The sequence below is a fragment of the Cebus imitator genome, unplaced genomic scaffold (assembly GCF_001604975.1).
Source record: "Cebus imitator isolate Cc_AM_T3 unplaced genomic scaffold, Cebus_imitator-1.0 Scaffold70, whole genome shotgun sequence".
NCBI classification, from domain to species: domain Eukaryota; kingdom Metazoa; phylum Chordata; class Mammalia; order Primates; family Cebidae; genus Cebus; species Cebus imitator.
The window spans coordinates 7,701,424-7,724,531 of record NW_016107385.1 but is presented as its reverse complement, the minus strand read 5'-3'; the positions used below and the strand labels follow the sequence as shown (position 1 = coordinate 7,724,531).

At 39.9% G+C, this 23,108-nt stretch overlaps 1 protein-coding gene across 1 annotated transcript in view; it reads left to right on the top strand.

Annotated features, from left to right (window-relative positions):
- Positions 1–1,428: 1,428 nt before the first annotated feature.
- The window catches only part of PELI2 (pellino E3 ubiquitin protein ligase family member 2), a 121,772-nt gene continuing 100,092 nt past the window's right edge, over positions 1,429–23,108 (top strand). The window contains exon 1 of the mRNA XM_017531072.2: positions 1,429–4,363. The gene's annotated coding sequence lies outside the window, so the exon portion shown is untranslated. The remainder of the gene's footprint in view (positions 4,364–23,108) is intronic.

Here is a 23,108-nt window from a genome sequence, read left to right as displayed (position 1 = left end):
CTGCCTCCCTGGTAGCTAGGACACGCCACCATGCCCAGCTAATTTTTTGTATTTTTAGTAGAGACAGGGTTTCACCATGTTGGCCAGGCTGATCTTGAACTCCTGACCTGAAGTGATCCACCTATCTTGGCCTCCCAAAGTGCCAGATTACAGGCATGAGCCACTGACCCTGGCCTTGGACATGTCTTTTTAAGGTTGCCATCCAACCCACTGCATATAGCTCTCCATGACTATGGTGGTTCTGCTGTCTGATCATCTTGCCTCTAATCTGGTCTGCTCTTGCCTCTAATCCCTTCCATTTCCTCCTGCACTGTGCCACTGCACGTGATTACTTTATATTTCCAATCATGTTAGCCATTTGCGTAAATCTTACCAGACTTTCCATTCGCCTTAGGGTAAAAAGCCATAGCACTTAGGGAGTATCAGTGATAGGGTTTAGCTCCGTGTCCCCACCCAAATCTCAAATTATAATTCCCATGTATCAGAGGAGGAGAGGTCTGGTAGGAGGTGATTGGATGGGGGTGTGCGGATTTCCTCCTTGCTGTTCTCATGATAATGAATGAGTTCTTACAAGATCTGATGGTTTAAAAGTGTGTGACACTTTTCCCTTCTTGACCTCTCTCCTGCTGCCATGAGAAGAAGGTGCTTTTTTCCCCTTTGCCTTCTGCCATGATTGCAAGTTTCCTGAGGTCTCCCAGTTGTGCTTCCTGTTAAGCCTGTGGCACGGTGAGTCAATTAAACCTCTTTTCTTCACAGGTAGTTCTTTATAACAGTGTGAGAATGGACTGATACAATCAGGCCGTTAAAATCGGGCTCCTGCCTACCTTTTACCCTTCTTTCCCACTGCTGTCTCCATTTGAACTTCATTCTCTCCACAGTGCTGAACTGCCTGTAGTCCTCCTTGCCTTGCACATTGTATCAGCCCTTCACTTTCCATTTAAACTTCCTAGATTTCTTTCTCTCTTTCTTTTTCTTTTTTGTCAGTCTTGCTCTCTCACCCAGGCCGGAGTGCAGTGGTGTATGATCTTGGCTAACTGCAGTCTCCACTTGCCTGGCTCAAGTGATCTTCCCACCTCAGCTGCCCGAGTAGCCATGACTACAGATGTATGGCATCATGCCAGACTAATTTTTGTATTTTCTGTGGGGGGTGGTTTCAACATGTTGCCCAGGCTGATTTTGAACTCCTGGGCTCAAGCGATGCACTCACCTTGGCCTTCTAAAGTGCTGGGATTACAGGTGTGAGCCGTTGTGACTGCCAAGATTTCCACAGTTCAAACAGTGCTTCCACCGTGAAGCCTTCTCTAATGTGTCCTCTCATGCACTCAGTGCTATAAGTGCGTCTTGTTACATGTATATTTATCGTATTTGTTACTGTGCCTTTCTCTCCTTCTGAGAAGAGAACCCTGTGAAGGCAGGGAAGCTGATATTCATCATTGTAGCTCTAATACTTTGCATTATAAATATTGAATGAATGACCATGTAGCTTAACCTAATTAGAAACTTGTCTCATGGTGACACTAGTTTTTCCACTGCTACTTTAATTATTTCCAATAGGATTTTTCATCTAGATGTATTAAGTAGGCAGTCTGTAAGTAGACTGGCTTATTATTTGCTTAACCTGCAATATCTGTGCCTCTATGCTTAGGCAATTTAAATTAAAATGTTTCTGCATGTGTTAAGGTTGACACTTCTGTTTTCTTTTCCTCCCTTCGTTTTACATACAGCTTCTGGGTTGTTAGTAGCAGAAATCAAATTAAGTTAGCCAAAGCGAAAGGAATTTTGTCAGGAAGAGCTGGAGTACATCTGGGCCAATAGAAACCTTTAAGGATCCTCTTTCCATTGCTTTTTGTTGCTTGTCTCTGTTCATCTGCTTTTTTTTTCACTTTGACTGCTTTTTCAGCCCTATAACACTGTGACATCCCCACAGCAGTTACAGCTCTGGCCAGCAACTGAGAGACAGACTGTCTCTCTGTTCCAATTTTTTATTTTCCAAAATTAGAATGTCATTGGAAAGGTTGGGCCAGATGTCAGCCTCTGGCCAATCAGCCCCAGAGTGGTGGGGAAGATGTTGGCATGGCCATTTCATTCAGACATGGTGCTGGGGTTGGCCTTTCGAGTTAAGGAATAGACCCGAGAGAAGGGAGTATAGCTGTGATCAGATAGCCAAACGAGCATCTGCTGTCCTCTTATGAGACTAAGACCTGTTGATCTGGAGCCTATAGTTAAGAAAGATGCAGTGCATAGTTGTGCCAGACCCCTATCAACTCCAGTGGGGATGCCAGCAGATTCAAGAGGCTGAAGAAGAGACCTAGAGCTAGCAGATGAGACATGGGGTTTTGTTGGTGGCTTATATACAGGGGAGAGAGTCCAGTGGCGGTGGGTTGAGCAGGAGAACCACAACTGCATACAAAAGGCATGCAGTTGACATAGCATTTTCACTTATCGCCCTCCCCCTAACAACTGCCACTTGCCAGCCTTCACTTAATCCAAAACAAAGGGCCTTGATATCCTGTAGAGCCTGCATTCCACGGGACTGGATGGGTGCTCAAGTGTTCCTCATAGATAAGGAATAACTCTCTGGGTTGGCCACTCTCAGATACCTTAGCTTGGAACTCTGAACACACATTCAGGTAAATCTACCATACAGGTTCATTCTCAGTCACATTATTGCTGTCAGGTGTGCCTGCCATACACACAGAGCTGGGTAGAAGTGAAGGGCGTAGCAAGCCTTGCCAGATCTTATACTAATTATGTGTAGGCCACAGTAGTGGAAATGTTCCTCTAAGTTGTTTACAGTCCTGACTTTAATTGGTTCACAGATGCTTCCTTTAATATAGAATGTTCATCTTGATTTAAGTGACATGGAAATTTATTAAAACGGTGGGTTTGTAATGGTTGTTGTCTCATGGATACTTTATAGTAGTCATCACAAATACGTTTAAGAAAATTATGTACACGATTCTGATCTTGCCTGAGAAAAATGAGAGGAATAAGACTTGAAATAAATTATCTTTTTATTCTAGAGACACTTTCATACAGTTGACATTCCTTTGTGCAGGAAATGGAAACATTAAAATGACAGTGAGAATAACTTACAGTGATAATTGTCAGATTGTAGCTATGAGTTGACTGGTGAAACAAACACACAAAGCCCCTTCGTTCCAACTTCTGTTCCCCAGTGGGCTTTATGTCCCTGCTTCCTCCATCCAGCCACTCCCTTCTGGATGTAGTTGGAAAAGTGGAGAAGGCCCAGGAGTCTGCAGGATGGGAACAAACCACCAGACCTGCTGTCTCCTAACCTTGGTGTTTTGGGGGAGCCTTGCAGCTATCTTACAAATCTGTGTAAATTTTAAATGTTCCTCCTTTTAGTTTCTTGAAAAGAGCTTCTGCCAAGGTGGAAGCAGAGAATAGCTGTGTTAATGTAGCAACGTGGGCCATCATTGAGAACATACAGGTGCTGATTAATCCAGAGTTAGAAAATACAATTGAAAATTGAAATTCTGTGATCCTCAATTTCTTTTAAGCATTGATACTAGCTAAATGCAGGAAATCTGCTTAAGGATATTATATGTTTTCTATATGACTTTGAAGTTATTTGACAATTTGTGGACTAAAACTCATGAATATGTTTTACAAACTAATTTTTGCGAACAAAAAATACATTTAATTTCTGCAAGCTGTTTTTTGCTAATCTGACAGTGTAGGGTTCAAGCAGAAATGGGAATGAATGTGGAGGATTCAGAACTTTTAAGAAAACAAGTAACTAAATTGGTTGTCTTATAAATAAAGATCCTGCAGATAACATTAACTTGGTTTGAAAATGAGAGATGCGGTTTAATTAGTATGCTATTTTCTAACTAGTTCGTTTAAAAATATTTCTCAAGCGTATCTCTGGGGTCTATTAGAATGGTGCTAGTTGAATTGAGCCAGCCCTAATATGGCCTCTGCAGAATACTCATTTGCTTATTTATACTCTGCCTCTTTCCAAAAAGATTTGAAGAGTCTGACTTTATAAAATAGGAAACCTATAAGTACTTGTACATCACTCTTAAATTCCTGGAGGTGATGTGAATTTCATTACAACCAGAGTCTGTGTTGCAGCCCTTTCCCTTTGTGGAGTGTTTAGTGGGCAATTCCTTTATGACCATTCCTGTCTTTCCCTTAGTCCCTCTAACTTTTATGTTTAAAATTTGAAAAATCTGCAGATAGATGAACTCTTTCTTCTGTTTCTAGGTACAATGGTGCTTTACCCAATGGCGATAGAGGACGGAGGAAAAGTAGATTTGCCCTCTACAAGCGGCCCAAGGCGAATGGCGTCAAACCCAGCACGGTCCATGTGATTTCCACGCCCCAGGCGTCCAAGGTAGGTGGGTCTGGCAGGGTTGGGAGGGTGCTGATGAACAGTGACTCACAGATAATCCTTGCCTGCCGCTCCTTTTCCTTTAGTCTTGTTTTCACATTGGACAGTCTCTCAGACCATTTGAGCCTTGTTGTGAGGGGCCATGCTGTGCATTATAGGGTTTTTAGAGCTTCCCTGGCCTTTACCTGCTAAATGCCAGTAGCACCCCCCCCATTCTTGTTCCCCACAGTTGTTAACCACCAAAAATGTCATTGCAGCCTGTCTCCTGGGGAGGGCTGGGCAGGTAAAGTCTCCCCTGTTAGGAAGCACTGCCTTAGGATACAAAGCAGCTAGCATATATTAATGTGGAATAGATGTAGTTGAAACATGATGTTCTTTATCCTAAAGAGTTTTTGTTTTAAATCTCGGTATAAACCTCATGATTTATTTTCCTTCTGTTAATTGAGTATGGTAGGTGGTTTTACATAATCTATATGTACATGGAATTAAATTTGTGTGGCTCTTAGAAAGATGAAAAGTATGCAGGGCCAAGTGATAAAAGAAGCCAACTATACATATTTTTTTCTCGTAATTTTGAAGTGAATAAAATGCTAATTAAAAAAAACTGGTTATTTTGTTTTCTGATCTATAAGTTGAGGAAAAAATCTGAGTTTTAATTCTAGTTAGTATAGGTTACATAGTAGATTTATTACAGTGTTTCTTTAAATAAGTGCTTTAATATAGAATAATATAGTCTTATTTTATATAAAATTATATTTACATGAAGTCTTTCATATGGGGCTATTGGCTGTACCTGTTTATCATGAGATTGGACCATCTGGAGTATAAAGGAGAGTGTTGATTTCCATTTTAACTAAAAACCTACTTTTGGAAGAAAAAGGAATGGTTTCATGGAAGCACATGGGATATTTACATGCGACGTAAACATAGATCACCTTTGTTAATGTTTTTATTTTAAAAAGCTCCTATTTCTGAAGCAGTGCCATGGAAAGAATTTGTTAGGAGGTGCTGCTTAAAATGATCTTGTATTAATGAGGGGATGAGTAGTTAAGAAAATATCAAACACCAAGGAGATAAGAAAGGTTAATTTTCGTAGATACGAGAAAGTTAGAAAAAGAGAAATAAACTAAACATTTTTAGGCAGGAAGGAAATTTTATAAACAAAAACAATCCAGCTTTACAAAGATTCTGAGGACAGGTGGAGGTAAAATAGCAACAGAATCTTAAGAGGTCAAAAAAATAGGAGAAACATTTTATACTCCAAAAATGTTTGGTGAAGAACGATACCGAAACACATGTTTTTAAGCATGTGATAAGTGCCAGAAATGTTCTGGTATTATAGATGTGGTCCTTATAAGTTTGTCTGTTTGTTGATATTTCTTTTTTTTTTTTCCCTTCTCTTTTAAAAAAAATCTTAGGTTCATTTTAATACAATAGCTGACATTTTAAAAAATTTACAGAAATCTTGCTTTGATTACTCAGGCTTCGTGCTGTGATAGAATATGAACATTTGAAACTATTGAGAGAAAAGTGTCTCTTCCTCAGTCTTTACCCACTGCTATCTCCTCCCATGTTAGCCTTTTATGTTTTACCTTTATTCCTAGATTTTACTTCAAGTTACTTAGATTTTTATCTTTTAATAATTGTCATCTAAATCTTTGTTTAAAAATATCCGCAGTACTAAGAGTAGGGCAGATTGGGTTTTGTTCTTGACCCTCTATATTTTAAAATCTGGGAAAAATATATTCTCAGGGCCTAAGTTTATTCATTAGAAACTGAGTAAATTGGCTTCAGGCAGGAGCTCTGTTGAATTAGACAAGATACTTTGATTATAACCATATAAATTATTCTGGCTAAGATAAAACAGACAAAAGTAAGAGAAATTATTATAGGCTAGCTGTCAGAATCCAGGAAAAGTTGAGTAACCAGGTTTTGAGAGAGAGGAGAGCTGGAGTATCAACGAGAGTGAACATGGGTATTTTTTCAGGAGTGTTAGATAGTGAGTGTACCCCAGCCACCTTCTGTCTCTTTTAAAGCTTTTACATTTTCAAGAGAGAGAAGCTGATAGGCCTACACCGGGTCACTGAACTATGTCCAAGGAGTTGGGCAAACTAAGACCAGACATGTTTATTGTGAGCAGATCAACCAGCCCATGTTGCCTCTCAAACTCACCCTGGCCAGCTGTGCCCAGCCACTCCTGCTGCTAGGTTTGCTCTGTTGCCACCTTCTACCTTGAAGCCCCAGCTAGCTGTGAACTCAGCCCTTTACCTATTTAACCTTTTCTTCAGATACCCCTCCCACTTCCTGGCTTTAACTGAATCAGACTTTCAACCAGTGCACTCTTTAATTATTTTTTCCATGTCTTCCAGTTTGTGGAACGTATTTCAGTGACTCAGAGCCGACCCCAGAGCCTTTCCCTGACCCCTGTAGCACCCATGGTTCATAGTACTTTAACTCTTTCAGTTTCTTTTCCACTTTTCCCACTAATACAGTGCCCTTTACAGCCTGTTGTCACTTGGCAATGAGAATTATGTCTAGTTCATTCTGTTTCTCGGCATACTTCCTTTTCTCTTGTCATCAAGACATCCAGCCCATTAGCCTCTGTTTGCCCAGTGTTTGGCCCGTGTGGCCTCTCCAGGTATCAGGTATGTCTTAATTTCCACTCAAGATTCTCTTTCTCTGGGCTCTTTTGTATCTCTCTTCCCGTGTCTGTGTCTCTGGTCCCTTCCTGACCCTGCCACACTTTTTTTTTTTTTTGTCTTTATTGCTCACTCCATGCCCCTTAAGAATGCCAGTAAATGTCGTGGTACCTTGCAAAAACTGGGCTGAATTGACGGTGGTGTGTGTACCCTGATGTTTTTGATGCTGCAGCATTGGTAATGAAAGGTTCATCTTTGATTGGAGTTGTGAAAGTGGGACCTAGAAGGGTAAGTGTGGTTATCCATCGCTAGGATTTGAGCTGTTTGCCTTTTGGCTGTGTTGTTTCTTCCCTCCACCCCAATCATTCCCTCTGCCCACCTTCTGGGGCAGAACAGAGATATCCCTTTGCTGGTGGTCATGGCAGCGGGGAAACAGGACCTCTTAGTTTTCCAGGCATGTCTATATCCAGGCTAAGTCAGATGAGGATGGCAAGTATGTGCTACTGTTGTGTAATCTCTATTTGTATAATCTTTATTCATGTACATATTTGCTCTTAGAATAATACTCAGAGGTATTTCTCTGATTATGTAATGTGCTTTTTTTAAAAAAAATCAAAAGTCCTATTTTACTTTTGGCCATTCTATTGCATGGGCATAGGGCCTTTAGCAATTTATTCACCCATCCATTTATTCAACAAATATTTATTCAGCACCTTCCATGGTCAGGCATCATGCCAGGTATTGAATATTCTGCCTTGAACAAACACATCCGCATGGAGCTAAACATCTAGTGAGTGGGCAAATGAGAAAGAATCAGAGGCTACACATGCAACTGCACATTGTGGAAAGGTCTAAGAGGAAGGGCACAGAATTTAGACTGGGTTTAGGGAAGGACCTTGTAAAAAAGCAGTGTGAGAGCTGCGAGCTGGAGAGGAGAGAGGAGTTGATCAAAAGAGCAGAGATCCAGGGGGCTTGTGGGCCTACCTAGAAAATTTGGGTTTTTATATCAGGGGAAATACTGAAGGATGTAAAGCAGAGGGAATGGCACATGACTGAGAATTCAAGTCAATGTATGTGTTCATTTACTTTTTTTATGATATGGGACAACTGTTTTGCTCTTACTTAACCAGCAAATAGTATGATGGTGGTGGTGGTGATGGTGGAGATGCTGGTGCCTGATAGGAAATATTTTCTAGCTTCATGTTTTAAATTTAGCAACATTACTACGGAAAAGTCTTCATCATGGTTTTCCCTTCTTAGATTATGCTTTATTGAAATGTCCTTTTTTGGGTATTTTTACTTTTAAAAGTAACTGAAAATCACTTTACTCTAGCTGGCCCGTTTCCCAAATGGAAAATATTAGTGGTCTTTGATAGTTTAGAGAAACATTAGGGCCATTTAATGTCATTGCTGCAACCAGGGTTGCTTGCTCTTTACCCCGTTTGGGTTGCTATGGCTCTACTGATTGATAAATTATTGAAACACTTTCTTATCAGTTGATGAATAATAAAACAGTAAGCATGAGAAGTGGTAAAAGTAACAATCTAATTTTTAAGGTACACTCATTCGCCCCAGCTGGTTGTGTAGCGTGTTGTGGGATCCACTTGGGAAGTGCTTACTGTCTGTCTGCCGAGCCTGTCTCCCCTGGCAGTGAGTGGCGTTGATCTCCGGCACGTTCATGATGGAGATGGGGCCTCGGTGCTTCGGGAGAGCCATCGGCTTATCATCAGCCTTAGACTTTCTTGTTGCTCCTGCTTTTAAATAGACCTCTCTTTGGTTTATTTCATTGTTACTGCATTATAACTCTTGAATTAGTTATGTGTGGTGTTTGATACTTGTAAGTTCAAAAATTAATTTGTTGAGTATTGTATTTTAAATAAAGAGGCAAGAGAATTTTGGGTAAGTTTTCTCTTTTGATGTCATAAAGATGAATATTTTGAATCTCTGAGAGAAGAAAAAATAACAGTGATAAAATGCAGCTAAGACTATCTTTAATACTATGCAGGAATAAAAACCTGAAACAAACGATTTGTAGGTCTAGAATCAAAAACAGTTTATTTCAACAAAAAATGTAAACATAAATCAGTCTCCAAAAAATTGAAATAACGACATCCAAAAACATTTTATCTGAGAGTTTTGACAAGGCAAAGGAAAAAAAAAATTTATGAAGTATCAGTATAATATACTGTATAGTTTAAAATAATTTTCTGACATACAGTATTTATTAGGACTTCAAAAATTGTTTTTATGTGAATGTAGCATGGAAGTTTAGGTTTATGGTCCTGATTGTTGCAAAACATATATCTACTGAGATGCAAAAACACATTTTGGAGAACTTGTAAATCAGGGCAGTAAAATTTCAGTCATTATTGACAGAGCTCCAACAATTTCACATAGAAGTGTTTTAATAATTTACTTAAAATGCAATATTCAAGACTTCGAAGATAGTGTGATGGTTTTTATTGATTTTATGGAGCTGGAAGGAACAACATCTGAAATATATTAAACTTTATTAGTTATAGTACTCAAGAAAAATGGTTTCAATGAGACATATTTACTCAAAAACCTTATGAATTTTTTACAGATGTTGCAAGTATAGTGCTAGGGAGAAAAAGCCTCAACTGAAATTCTGGAAAACTTTTCAGATGTTTTCATTCGATGTTGTCTCACTTACATTTCCTTATCTCTGGTTGATGCAATAAGATAAACCAAGTAAACCACTTACCTTGTTGTTTTGGAAATTCTGTTATATCAAATAAAGACTAGAGAAGTAAATAACATATCTTAGACCTTGGAATTGAGGTAACTGTTTGGACCTCTAACGGGAAGCCAGAGATGAGAATATTCATGTTAATGGACATTGTTAAAATAGCGTTTGGGCTTTTTTTCTTTTTTTTAGCAATTTGGCTCTATTACATGATATACAAACCAATGTGAACATTTTCCATGGTTTTAGAAAAAAGAAAAATTTTAATTATTAAAATGGACAGATTTGTTTGATGAATACTAAGTGATTGAACATATAAACCAAATACAGGAAACTGTGATGGAGAAGAAGATATTAGAGAAACAAACAAATTTGAAATGAAACAATATTAATTCGAAAGGAATAACTATTATATTGTCTGGCAAATTAAAGAAAATACACTTATTTGATGACAAATCTGAGGAGTACGATTAAATTTCAGTAACATCCTTTTAATTTATTGATTCTAAGAACTTGGCTAATTGTTGTTTTCAAAGCAACATAGATTGAAGGCAAACAAAATTTTGTATAATTAAGCCAGAAATTAAACAGAAAATAAGGGATTTTCATAAAGCTTGGATGGTAATAGAAATAGTGAATCTAAAATCTCAGTGTTATTAGGGCTGGAAAAAGATAGAATTTAACTGATACTAGTTCAAGGTAATGGAAGATTTACTATGAGCAGTTTTATGTTATGGGAAAATCTGTATATATTTAAGACTTGGTTCACCCATTGTCCTTAGATGGAATGGGGTAAATTATCAGAAGAATTAGATTTCTTACATCAATCATAGCTCATACATTGCTTAGCTTGTGACAGATACATCAAATAAAAAGATCATACCAGTAATTTGTAACAATTAACAGATGACTTGAAAATTATTAGCATGATTTGATGAATGATTGCCATTATAACTTACTTCACCTGGGATACAGTTTCATAGTATGTGTAGTTCATATTATTTAGAGAATAAATGGAATATTTTTAAATTATGCACCTAATTTTTTTTATTAAAAGGCTGGTTGTTAAATATCACTCCTGGGATGAATAACTTTAATAAATATATCTGTGATTAGGTGATTATCTTATTTTACGTTTTACATAGAGTGAGTTTTAGATCAAGAATTGGCTGTTACTAACCCTCTATTACATTTCTATGAATTTTGACTGGTACTTTTCTGTAAAATTTGAATAATCAATGCTTTTATGTTTTTATATAGTTTTTTTTTTTTTTGGTAGTTTTGTCATTGCAAATAATGTAAGTATAGTAATTTGTGAGCTGTTCTTTTTCCTTCTTATTTTGGTTTAGTTTTTTACTTCTGTCACTCACAAAGCAAACATCAGACTCTCTTATTTAAATACATTTTTTTTTCAAATCACCTAAGTAAAATGTTGAGCTTTTTGCTGCTGTGTTTGAACCAGGCAGTCTTACTTGCACTGACTTAAGATCTGAAGCAGCATAATTACTTATCATCATTTCTTTATACAAAAGAAGGAGGAGGAGAGATTTGGAGCATGAGAGGGACTGTAAGTCTTTAAAGTAGGTTTTAAGATATAGTATGTTTAAAATTAAAATTTGAGGTATGACTTGCAGTGTCCACTGTGAATACTTCAAGAAAGTAGAAGAGTTGATTCATTGTATCACATTTTTATTAGTTTCAGCAATTAATGTAGTTTAACACGAACTTTTTGTTTTCTGTAATCTTTTTTCTAGTATGTGTAGTTTCATCTTTTCAAGCACCAACAACTAATTTTGTGTGTATGTATTGCCATTTAACATAAACTGCTGCTTTGCTGTGTCATCTGGGCAGAATTATTCATTGTTTTCTAGCAAAATGGACATTTGTCTCTTGTTTTCCTGCATTTATTATATAGTTGGCAGAATAATTTTTGCCCCATTCTCCTAAGATGTTAATCACTGGAACCTGTGAATATATTACCTTACATGGAAAAAGGGATTTTGGAGGTGGAATTAAGGTCGCGAGACTTAAAATAGGGAGATTATCCTGGATTATCTGGGTGGGCCCCTTGTAATCACAGGGGTCCTTAATAGTGAAAGGAGAAGGGAGAAGACTCATGGGATGTGAGGGAAAAAGGAGCAGGAGAGATTTTGAGCATGAGAGGAACTCCACCTGCTGCTTCTGGATTTGAAGATGGAGAGGGAACTATGAGCCAAGGAGTGCAGGTGGCTTCTGGAAACTGCGAACAGTCTTGTCAGCTGGCCAGCAAGGAAATAAGGGCTTCAGCCCTGTAATCACATGGCACTCAATCCTTCCAGGAACCTGAAGGTCCCTGAAAACAGACTCTTCCCTAGAACCTTCATAAAGAGATCCTGTCCTGTCAGCCCCTTGATTTTGGCCTTGTGAGAGTCAGGCAGAGAAATCAGCCAAGCCTGCTGGACTTCTGGCAAACAGATCTGTGAGATAATAAATTAGTGTTGTTTTTAGCTGCTAAGTTTTGTGGTAATTTGTTATAACCACAAGAGAAAACTTATAGATCCTATTTTATGGAAAATTAAATACAAAATACCTCACATTACTGAGCAGCTCTTAATCTTGTGTTGGGGGAAATGAAAGGATGGGGAAGAGATGAAAGAATTGAGAGACAGGGAACAAGCTCTTTTGTTTGTTTTTTAAAATTCTTTTGGATGCAGAGCATTAGAGCAGGAAAGCTTGACTCTAGCACTCAGTGACTTAATTATCTGTATAATTATCTGCATTACCGATATACAGTAATTATAATTTTGACTTGATGCATGTATTAGTTGGAAAAATAATTTAATTTGTGTTGTCCTTAAAGCGTAATTTTATTAGAGTTGCTTTTAATGTGTAATGTGGAAGAATAGTTGTATCTGCATTTATAATTATGCTTCTACTCAAACTTATTTGAATTATGACCCTGATTCAGGCACTTGCAATGCATCTTTTCAAGAGAAAGAGAATCTTTCGCCGCAACTTAATAAACAAACATGGAGCATTAAAATTGGAAGGAACTTTATTCAAACTGACTGCTCATTTTAAAGTTCAGAGAAGCTCAGTATCTTGACCTGAGTCACTAAGCCAGGTGTGCTATCCAAGACCCAAGAATGTTGGTCTGTTGCTGCAGATAGCAGTTGGAAAATGTTCTGAAGGATCAGACCAAAGCTGGGTTTTGCTCCTCATTTTCCCCATCCCTATAGTGTGAATTGGGAAGTTTATTCATTTCCAAGCCAGAATACTGCAGCCCTAAAATAAGTGAATACAATATTTGCCAGTAAAAATGGAAGTTGGTTTGTAGAAATACTTACAAGGTGGTATTTGTACCTTATATAAGCATCACTGTTAGGATAAGCTGTCTGTCTAAAATCAGGTGCTCTGTAGAAAGAACCTTTTCTACAAAAGCAAAAATGATAGAGGCTTGACTTTTAAGTGGTTTGGTTGCAGGGGTAGTTATGGCTGCCTGTAGTAGAGTGTGTATCAGAATAAGTTCTGTATAGCTGAAAAGAAGTCACAGACTGCGAAGTGGGGACGACGGGGCGGCGGGGGGGTGGTGGTCATGGAGGTGCTATTGGCTGACTTGGAATGGTGTGGCCTGTTTTGTTACACCATTTGCTTTTCACATTAAAGTGTATGATTGGTCTTAACTCTTCTGCAAATGTACTTTATCCTCTTTGAAGTCCTCCTGTTGCTGACTGATTCACAGTTACCTATTTATAAGCTCTTTATTGCTCATACCCATGTTCCAGGGGAGCATGGGTGAGCATGAATGAGTGGCCTCAGGAAGCTTTGGTTTTGTTTTACTGAAGTTAAAGGTAATGGAGGGTAGGCTAGGTTTGGGAGCTCTCAGATGGGCAGCTCATTACTAATTCCCCTGTGCTCATTCTGCTGCCAGGTGGGCCCTGCAGGGCTGCCCTGCCCTTCTCCTCTGTGCTCCCAGGTGGCCATGTTTTCTTTCACCTCTGGACCTTTGCAGGGGGTATTAGCATTGCCTAGGATGTGCTTCAGCCTGGTTTAGCCTGCACTCTCAGTATTCTACAAAAGTTGGCCCAGCTACTGTTTCCTCTTTGGATGTCTCCCCTCACTTCCAGCCTCAGTGAGAAGTCTTTGTGAACTCCTAGAGTGCCTCTTGTAAATCCCCGCAAATGTTATGACGCTGTATTGGAGTTGGCTGGCTTCTCGTGTCTTCCGGGATGGCAGGCTCCTTGAAAGCAGGTACTGTCTTTCATTTCTGTACCCCCATTGCCAAGCACACTTTGTAAAATGAGTGACCAAATAGTGTGACCTGCTTTGGGACAGCCACTGGTTCTAATGGGTCAGTAACTAATGGATTGGCGTTCTCCAAACACCCAGGCACACACATAGATCGGTTTATGTATCAGGTATGTTTGGTAAATCTTGTTCAGGTTGGTTCTGGAATCTTGGGATTATATTATGAGCATTGCTTTCTATCACTTTTTCTATCTCTTACGACATTTACCTGTATCATTAAATGACCATTGAAAACTTGTGTTTTTAGCCACTGCAAAGTGTTTTATTATGGCAATGTATTCAGTGTATTAACATTAAAATTTATTTCACCCTTCTGTTTCTAAATTTTTCTATTATAAATGACGTCATGTAAAATGATGCTATTTATAAACTTGTGTGTGTCTCTGGTCTCTTTTGTTTCTGATTTCAGGTGTAGCATTTGTTTTTGAGAGTTTTAAGATGTAATAGTTGATTATTTTTTAAATTATGAAAAGCAGAACTGAGTGAAAGTGTGAGCTTTCAAATGTAGACTATCTGAATGTTTAGTTCCCCTGTTTAATATCTGTGGGCTCTCGGACAGAAAACACCTTTTTGTGGCTCACCTTTCACTTTATAAAATAGGGATTTAGGCCAGGCGCGGTGGCTCAGGCCTGTAATCACAGCACTTTAGGAGGCTAAGGTGGGTAGATCACCTGAGGTCAGGAGTTTGAGACCAGCCCGACCAATATGATGAAACCCCATCTCTACTAAAAATACAAAAATTAGCCAGGCATGGTGGCCTGCATCTATAGTCCTAGCTACTTGGGAGGCTGAGACAGGAGGCAGCTTGATCCCAGGCAGTGGAGGTTGCAGTGAGCCGAGATCGCGCCGCTGCGCTCCGTCCTGGAAGACAGAATGAAACTCTGTCTCAAAAAATAAATAAATAAAACAGGGATTTATATCAGTTGAGGCCAGGTTATTGCACAGTAACAACTCTCAAATCTCAGTGGGTTGACAGCAACAAAACATATCTACTATTCAGTTTTTGTCCATGGTGGGACTCGGGGACTGTGTTCATTGTGAAAATTCAGGAACCTATGCCAGTGGAGGTTCCATCTTGATGTATACGTCAAAGATCATGTAAGACGAGGTAAGGGAGAGAACACGGCTCTTCATGCTTCTGCCTGGAAGTGACATGCTTTCATTGCACTGGCCAAAGCAAGTTTCCTGGCTCTCTGCCTGAGTTCACAGGACAAACCCTTTGAGTGACCAGGACAAACCCTTTGAGTGTAATAGCCTTTCAGAGTTGCTGGTGAAGATTAGGCAGAGTGTACAGAACACCCATCTCCTGGCCAGGGCAGGGAAACTTGTGACTGACCTTTTAGTTACCTTGCAAGGAAGTTGTAAAGATGTGATGGAATCATATGATGTTTTGAAAGTCACTCTATATATCTGCATTACATACTGAGCCACCAACATAAACATAATTAGTGAATTGAGAAGACTTTAGAATCATTTGTCTTTTTAGGTGAATAGATGCTCATCCTTCTTGTCCACGTAGCTGGATTTCAGTATTTAAAGTACAAGCAAATCTTAAATATTTAATACCTTAATTGCATACTAAAAAACTAACACCCTTTAAACTTTATTCTGAAAGGTGAGTGACAGTCCCTGAGGCCACCTCTTCTGTGAAATCTGTGGTGTGCTTTAGTGTGCACTTTCCCGGACTTGGTCCTGGTGAGTCTCTGTTCCTAGCAGATTGTGAGGTCTTTGACAGCTGGGCCCACTCTTATAAGGCAGGTACCCAGAGAACAAAGGTCACACAACTGATAGAATGAACAAGCAACACCCAGCTATGATTTTTAGAATCTGTTGCTTTTCAGTCAATTTACATAGATTCATGAAGTGCAAAGCAGTTTGATAACTTTTGGCCAGAGACAGATGAAAGCTTTTCTCATTAAATACCTGATGTTAGTGTTACAGAGAGTTAAATTGGTTGAAATATTTTCTTCTTATTTGTGAAAGTTAATCTTTACCTAACACCCAAGTGGAATCCTGAGGTGGGAAAATGCAGTGTGGATGGCTGGCAGCAGCAGTGGACCACACAGTGATGGCGGCAGGAATCCAGGCTGTCGAGAGGTTGCCTGGTGGGCACTTCATAAAGGAGAAGGGTGGCAGGTTCAGATCAGGTTATCTGCAGCCAGCTACTAGAACGGTATTTGCCTGAAGGGTGTTGGTAATACCCATGAAGGACTCCTTCGGTTTCTTGCCCACCTTCTGAGCCTGTGAGATTAGACAGAGGCAGTGTAAATTCTCTAGTGAAGTTGCTGTGCCTCTAGCATCCTCAAAATCTGGCAATCTAAACTATAATTTTGAGACCTTTTCTACTTGAGCTGTAATACAAAATCGTTTTTTAGGAAGTTTTGCTCTAGCTAACTACCTTTGTTTTTGTTTTTAAGATTTTATTTTTATTTTTGAGATGGAGCCTCACTCTGTCACCCAGGCTGGAGTGCAGTTGTGTGATCCTGGCTCACTGCAGCCTGCTTCCCAGGTTCAAGTGATGCTCCTGACTCAGCCTCCCGAGTAGTTGGGATTACAGGCACACACCACCACGCCCAGCTAATTTTTGTATTTTCAGTAGAGACCAGATTTCACCATGTTGGCTAGGCTGGTCTAGAACGCCTGACCTCAAGTGATCCATCTGCCTCAGCCTCCCAAAGTGCTGAGATTACAGGTGTGAGCCACCACACCAGGACAGTATTTTTATTTTGATTAATGAGAAGGTACTGTTGTTTTTGAAAAATGGAATAAAGCTTTTAGCACTAATTTACTGAAATGTCTTGCATTTTGTCTTTTGTTACATTGTTACCTTTCTAGTGTACGTTCGCTGTCATTCATCATTTTGTAAACCATGTTGTGTTAAACTGGGGTAAAGGAGGGAAAGAATATGAAGAAGTTTAGAAATAGTATTTCTAATTAAAGATTGAGGCTTTCTCATCCTCAGCACTATTGGCAGTTTGGGCTGGGTAATCTTTGTTGTGGGGCTCGTGCTGTGCCTTTTAGAATGTTTAGCAGCATCTCTGGCCTCTACCCACTGGACACCAGTAGTACCCCCTGTGCCCTCATAGGATTACCAAAGGATGTCTTCAGACATAACTGGATGTTCCCTGGAGGGCTAAATAGCACAGACCACTGATTTTAGACTCTTAAGCTCTGTTTAGTATGGAATCCAGTTAACAGTAGGGACTCTGCAGTCAAATTCCCTGGACTGAAATTCTAACTCTTCTTTGGCCAAGTGACAACCACTCTGATCCTCAGTTTTCTCATCTTTCACTTTGGGGACTATATTACTCAACTCATCGGTTAGAATAAATGAGTTAAGACATGTACATCTTTAAGAATGACATCTGGCGTGTTGTAAATGCTCAACAAATGTTAACCAATATTACTGTTTTTATTTGTAAGAACATTGGGTATTATAATACATCTTTCTTCTTGTTTTTTCACCATGTCACAGAATGGAGACCTGAGGGGAAATTATAAGACAGAAAATTTCTTAGCAAATTATTCTTCATTTTAAAAAACTGCATTGCTGTATCCTCTGACAGGCAGTATGGCAAAGTGAATGCGTATCTGACTCTTCCGACAAGTTTCTTTTCCTTCACTAATTCTGTGCTGCTTAGCAGAAGCCATTGCTTTCAATCAGGCTTTGTGGAGATAGAGGGGGATGATTTACAAATTGACTTTTGATATGGGGTTAATCCATCTTTGTCCTGGATTAAGGAAGGCTGGTCTGAGTCCTCTGAGCCTCTGTCTTCCCAGAGTTGGAGACACATTTTAGGACCTTCTATCCCCAGCCCAAAACAGAGGGTAGTGAGATGCCCCCAGGTGGGAGGATGGGCTGGAAGAAATGCTGATTTTCTGTATTTCCTCAGTCAGTTGAAGCTACCTCCTCCTTGAATTTAACCCATTATCTGGTTTGACAAGAGTGAATTTATTTTGCTGAAATCTTGATTATGGCCATGATTGCTAATTTCATAGAATTTAAAGAAAAACGCAGAGGGGTCAGGGAGAGAAGGGCGTGCAGAAGGAATAGCAGAGATTAGACAGAAGGGAATTAGTTTCCTAAAACCTGGCAATGGGAAAGGAAAAAGAGAAGAAGCTACAAGCAAATATGTAGCCATACATACCAAAATAGGCCTGAAATAATGTAAATCAGCCAAATATCTCCACCAGTGATACATGCAACTGACTTACATTGAGCACTTTATAGGTTTAAAAAATCCATATGAGTTAATCTCAACTATGTTAATGACCAGTATTTTAAAATTATATCAAGTTTCTGACTTTTAAAACACACTTTTGATAAAGAATTGGAATTTTTAATGTAGAAAAAATGTTTTAAGTTAATGTGAGATTTTTAAAGGGACATCAGCCTCCTTTTTTGCCTAAATAAAGGAGTATATAATTTGCCCCAGTTATGATGCCATTTTCCTAGAATGTTAGGAAGACTCTGGTTCTTCCTGTTCACTTTTTCTAATGTGAAAACAGGCCTAGAGTTACAGGACCTTTCTAGGATTGTTTAGCTAGCTTGAGCCTTGAGCTCTTGTTAGTTTTTTCATTGTGGCGGAGGGGGAGAGGCGGTCTTAATTTGACTTAAGAAGTTGATACAAGTCTTACAACTTTGTTTTTTGGTTTTTTTTTTTTTTTTTGGAGATGGATTTTTGCTCGTTACCCAGGCTGGAGTGCAATGGCGCGATCTGGGCTCACTGCAACCTCCGCCTCCTGGGTTCAGGTAATTCTCCTGCCTCAGCCTCCTGAGTAGCTGGGATTACAGGCACGCGCCACCATGCCCAGCTAATTTTTTGTATTTTTAGTAGAGACGGGATTTCACCATGTTGACCAGGATGGTCTCGATCTCTTGACCTCGTGATCCACCCGCCTTGGCTTCCCAAAGTGCTGGTATTACAGGCGTGAGCCACCGCGCCCGGCCCTGTTCTTTTTTTTTTTTAAATCTAGTCATTGTTTCTGAACTTCATGGACATATACATGGTAGGGAGCGCTGATAAAAATGCAGCTGAGTGTAAGATGCCTTTATCACCTGAAAGCTGGGGCCCTGACTATGAAAACACAGTTTACTTCCCACTCTGGCAGCACGTTTCCCGGCCTGTGTCTGCCTTTCTCCCTGCAGCCTCAGGCGCCCCTGCTCCTGTCCTCAGCATCTGGTCCTGTACTGCTGTGGCCCTCTGAATCTCCTCCATCTGTCCGGTCTTCGGTTGTGGTCTCTTCACTACCTACCCCATCTCATCTAAGTGAGAAACCTGTATCATGCTTAAGGCTTTCTTTCCTTACTACCAGGCTCTACTGCCCCAGTGAGTGCCCAGATGCGGCAGAGTCTGCTTCTTCACCAGTCACCATCTCTCGCGTGCACATTTGCAGTGGACATTTGTGAATGGACCGATGGATAGCCCCTAATAGTGTTCCCTTCACTGCAGGCCTTAGTGTGTTCCTGCCTGTCAGATGTGACACTTCAGTGTTAAATACACTTTGAAGGTCATGTGGAACTCTCCTTCACAGGAAGCATGTCTGCTTGGGGTATCACTTCACCCCATTGAAATGCTTGAATAATTCTCCATGGTAACTGGATAAGGTGGCCCCAAGTCCAGAGAATGGCACATGAAGCCTTCAACAGAATGGCCCCCCATGCCCTTCTAGCCTCCTTTCCACCAGTGCCTGTTCTTCTGCCTCAAAATTCAGTCAGTAGGGAATTGTAAAAGATCAGTACATTTAGGATCTTGTCTTTTAATGTAAGTGAAAATAAGGACTGAGTGTTGGTCCCTTGGATCCCAGAGCCAGCTGTGCAAAATTAAAATATCCCATTATTCACTGTGTGCAGTGATGACCCTAATGAATGTGGGGTAATTCGCTTCCCATTGATGAGAATTTAGACTAAAACTGTAAACTAGATGCTCATTAATTTGATGCTTTTCCTTGACACATGTTTTGTTTCTACAGCTGTTAGTGAAATGTTTTTAGGCATCTGTGCAGGTGGAAGGATGCGTGCAAGCTAGGGATAAAGTCTAGAGAACAAAGTCTTTCTGTGGTATTCCTTATAACCATCCCTCTAAAAGGGGATCCCCGCCCCCCTTCAAAAGCATGCTTCTGGAAGTCTCTTGTGGCTCAGTCTCTACCCTGTGTACTTGTCCTGTTGTGTGTTTATGTCTGCTTCTCACCATTTTGCCATTCTCTCATTTTCTAGTAGGGACGTGGGCATGGAGAGACTAACACCGGCACTGCCAGGAGAGCGTGGAGCTTCCCTTCCCGGTGGCAGCCCTGGGCGGTCCCCACCCCTCCCCTCACAGCTGGTTTAGGGCTGAAGCAGTTTTCCACCGCATATGTTCCCTGAGGCAGTTCTGAAGCTAGTTGGGCCTTTTAATTACCATAAAACGGAATTGCTCTGTGGAAGGCCTTTCAGCAATTTAGCTAAAGGCTTTAGAGGCAGTGGAGATATTTTCACTTATGAATAATGGCACTAATGAAACGGGTGGGGATACCTTTTCTCCAAACACTGCCATCCTCTGTGTCCAAATACTGCAAACTCCTCATCAGGGGAAACTTTCCCACCTTGGCTGTGTTAGTCCATAGTAAATAGTTTCTTAGGTTTTGGAGTGGTTCTGCAGAGATCGTCAGGTTGTTTAAATGTGAATCAGATGTCAAAAAGCGTAATCTGCACAGGTGGCAGTTTGGGCCCCATTCTCAGAGCCTGCACAGCCTCAGGTGGCAGGTTTGGTGTCAGGCGGCCTGTGATGGCGCTCCGGACAAGAAAGCGTGGCCTCTGCTAGTGTATCCCAGATGGCAGGATGTGGCTTTTATTTAACTGCAAGATGTCAGTTTATCATTACTAGGGGTGGGGTGGAGAAGGAGGGACTCTGATAAGTGTTTACTCAACAGATGAGTACAGTAAGTACAGATGTGGTTAAAATGTTATGACTGTGATTTTTAAGTACAATTTCTAGGATTGTGGAGGTTACATTATATAAATAGGATTAATACTAAATGAATTTAAAGTCTAGAGAGAAGAAATTCCTTAGGGGTAATTCCCCCCGACTTAAAATAACGGTGTCTGTTTCCTCCCAAAGCATGTTTTTGTTTGGGGAAGTTTTTCAGTGAAATTGTGAACCCTGAAACTAGTGCGTCTGGCACTTATTTCTAGAGAAGGCTCTTCTAAGTCTATGTTTACTAAGCAGTTTGAGCCACAGAAAAGTTTTAGTCTCAGATATTTTGATATCTGGTGATGAGACAGTAATTACATCACTGTTTCTGGGTTGGTAATCTTTGCTTTGGAAAATGTGTAATCCTCTGCTTTACACTTACTCTGTGTGGATCCATCACAGATGTGGATGAAAGAAAAAAATCTGCAACCTCTTGCTTTTGTACATTCCTTTCTCTTGCCAGAGCTGCCTTGCCCTCTGCACTGTGGTTGTATTATACTGCCCATTGGATAAATGGCCAGTAGAATCATTTTAAAATCACAGTGTTTAAAAAATATTTTTACTTTAGGAGTGTTTTTCTTAATTTTTGCTAATATGTTCATCTTAATTTTTGCCAATAGGGTTCCAATAAGATTGGAATCTCTGTTGATTTCCTGGTATTTATTAACTACCTGATATTTAAATTCCTTGCTTATTTTTGAATTATATTATTTGACTTCTTTTTTTAAATTTGTAGAATCTCTGTTATATGTGTTGCATATATTTTCTTGGTCTTTTAGTTTTGTTTATGGTATCTCATCCCATACTTAAGTTTTCTGACTTGAATGTAATCAAATCTGGAATTTTCTCACTTAAGATTTATGTTTCTTGTTTTGCATAAGAAGTACTTATCTAAAGGTTTATGTAACATTTTTCAGATAAGTATTTTATTCTTTGTGTTTAGATATTTCTTCCATTGGAATTTTTTGTTTATTTAATTAATATTGATTGAGCATCTGCTGTGTGCCAGGTCTTGGGCTCTGAATGGGATGAGTTAAAACAAACATGGCCCCCTGCACTAATGGAGGTTACAGGGGCAGAGGCAGGCAATAAATAAGAAATCAAATGAATATATATATAATATTCATCGGTGCCCAGCACTGTCAAGGAAACAAACAGTGGTGGAGAATACTGTGAGGGCCAGGGACACATATTTAAGTTATGATGAGTTACAAAGGCATACATTGAATTTAGCCTTAGAAAGAGATGGGGGCAGAGGTGTAACTGGCAGGGTATTCTAAGACTCTGAGGCAGGTTTGAGGGTTGGTTAGTGGGGAGTTGGATTCTGGAATGAGATGAGGGTCCAGTCAAGTCTTGTTTATGGGCCTTGGCTTTAATCTGGGTGCAATAGGAAACCATTGGGTGTTTAGGGAGAGGTTTATGCGTGAAGGGGGTGTTCTGGCTTTGATATGGAAGGAAAGGATGGAAGCTGAGAGACCAGTTAGGGTCTGTTGCATCAGCTTTGACCAGAGATGAAGTAGCTTAGACTAGTGTGATGGTTAATTGTATGTGTTAACTTGGCTGGGCCATGGTGCCTAGATATGTGGTCAGGCGCTATTCTCAATGTTTCTGTGAAGGTGTTTTTGGTTAAGATTAACATTTAAATCTCTAGACTTTGAGTAAGCAGATCAGGTGAAAGCTTGCATAGAATGAAAGATTAATCTAATCCAAACAAGAGGGAATAAGCAGCAGATTGCCTTCAGACTTAAACGGCAGCCTTGCCTCTTTCCGGGGTCTCCATCCTGCCCGTGTACACACACACACAAACACACACACGATCGTGACTGGTGAAGACACACACACACACACTCAGGGATCCTGACTGGTGAAGACACACACACACACCCCCCCCCCCACACACACACCCAGGGATCGTGACTGCTGAAGAGACATGCACACTCCATTGGCCCGCTTCTCTAGAGAACCCTGACTAATACAACTAGGATGGTGGGAGTGGAAGTTCAGAGAAGTGAATATATATATATATATATTTTTTTCCCATTTATTTGTTTTATTGCATTTTAGGTTTTGGGGTACATGTGAAGAACATGCAAAATTGTTGCATAGGAACACACGTGACAGTGTGATTTGCTGCCTTCCTCCCCATCACCTACATCTGGCATTTC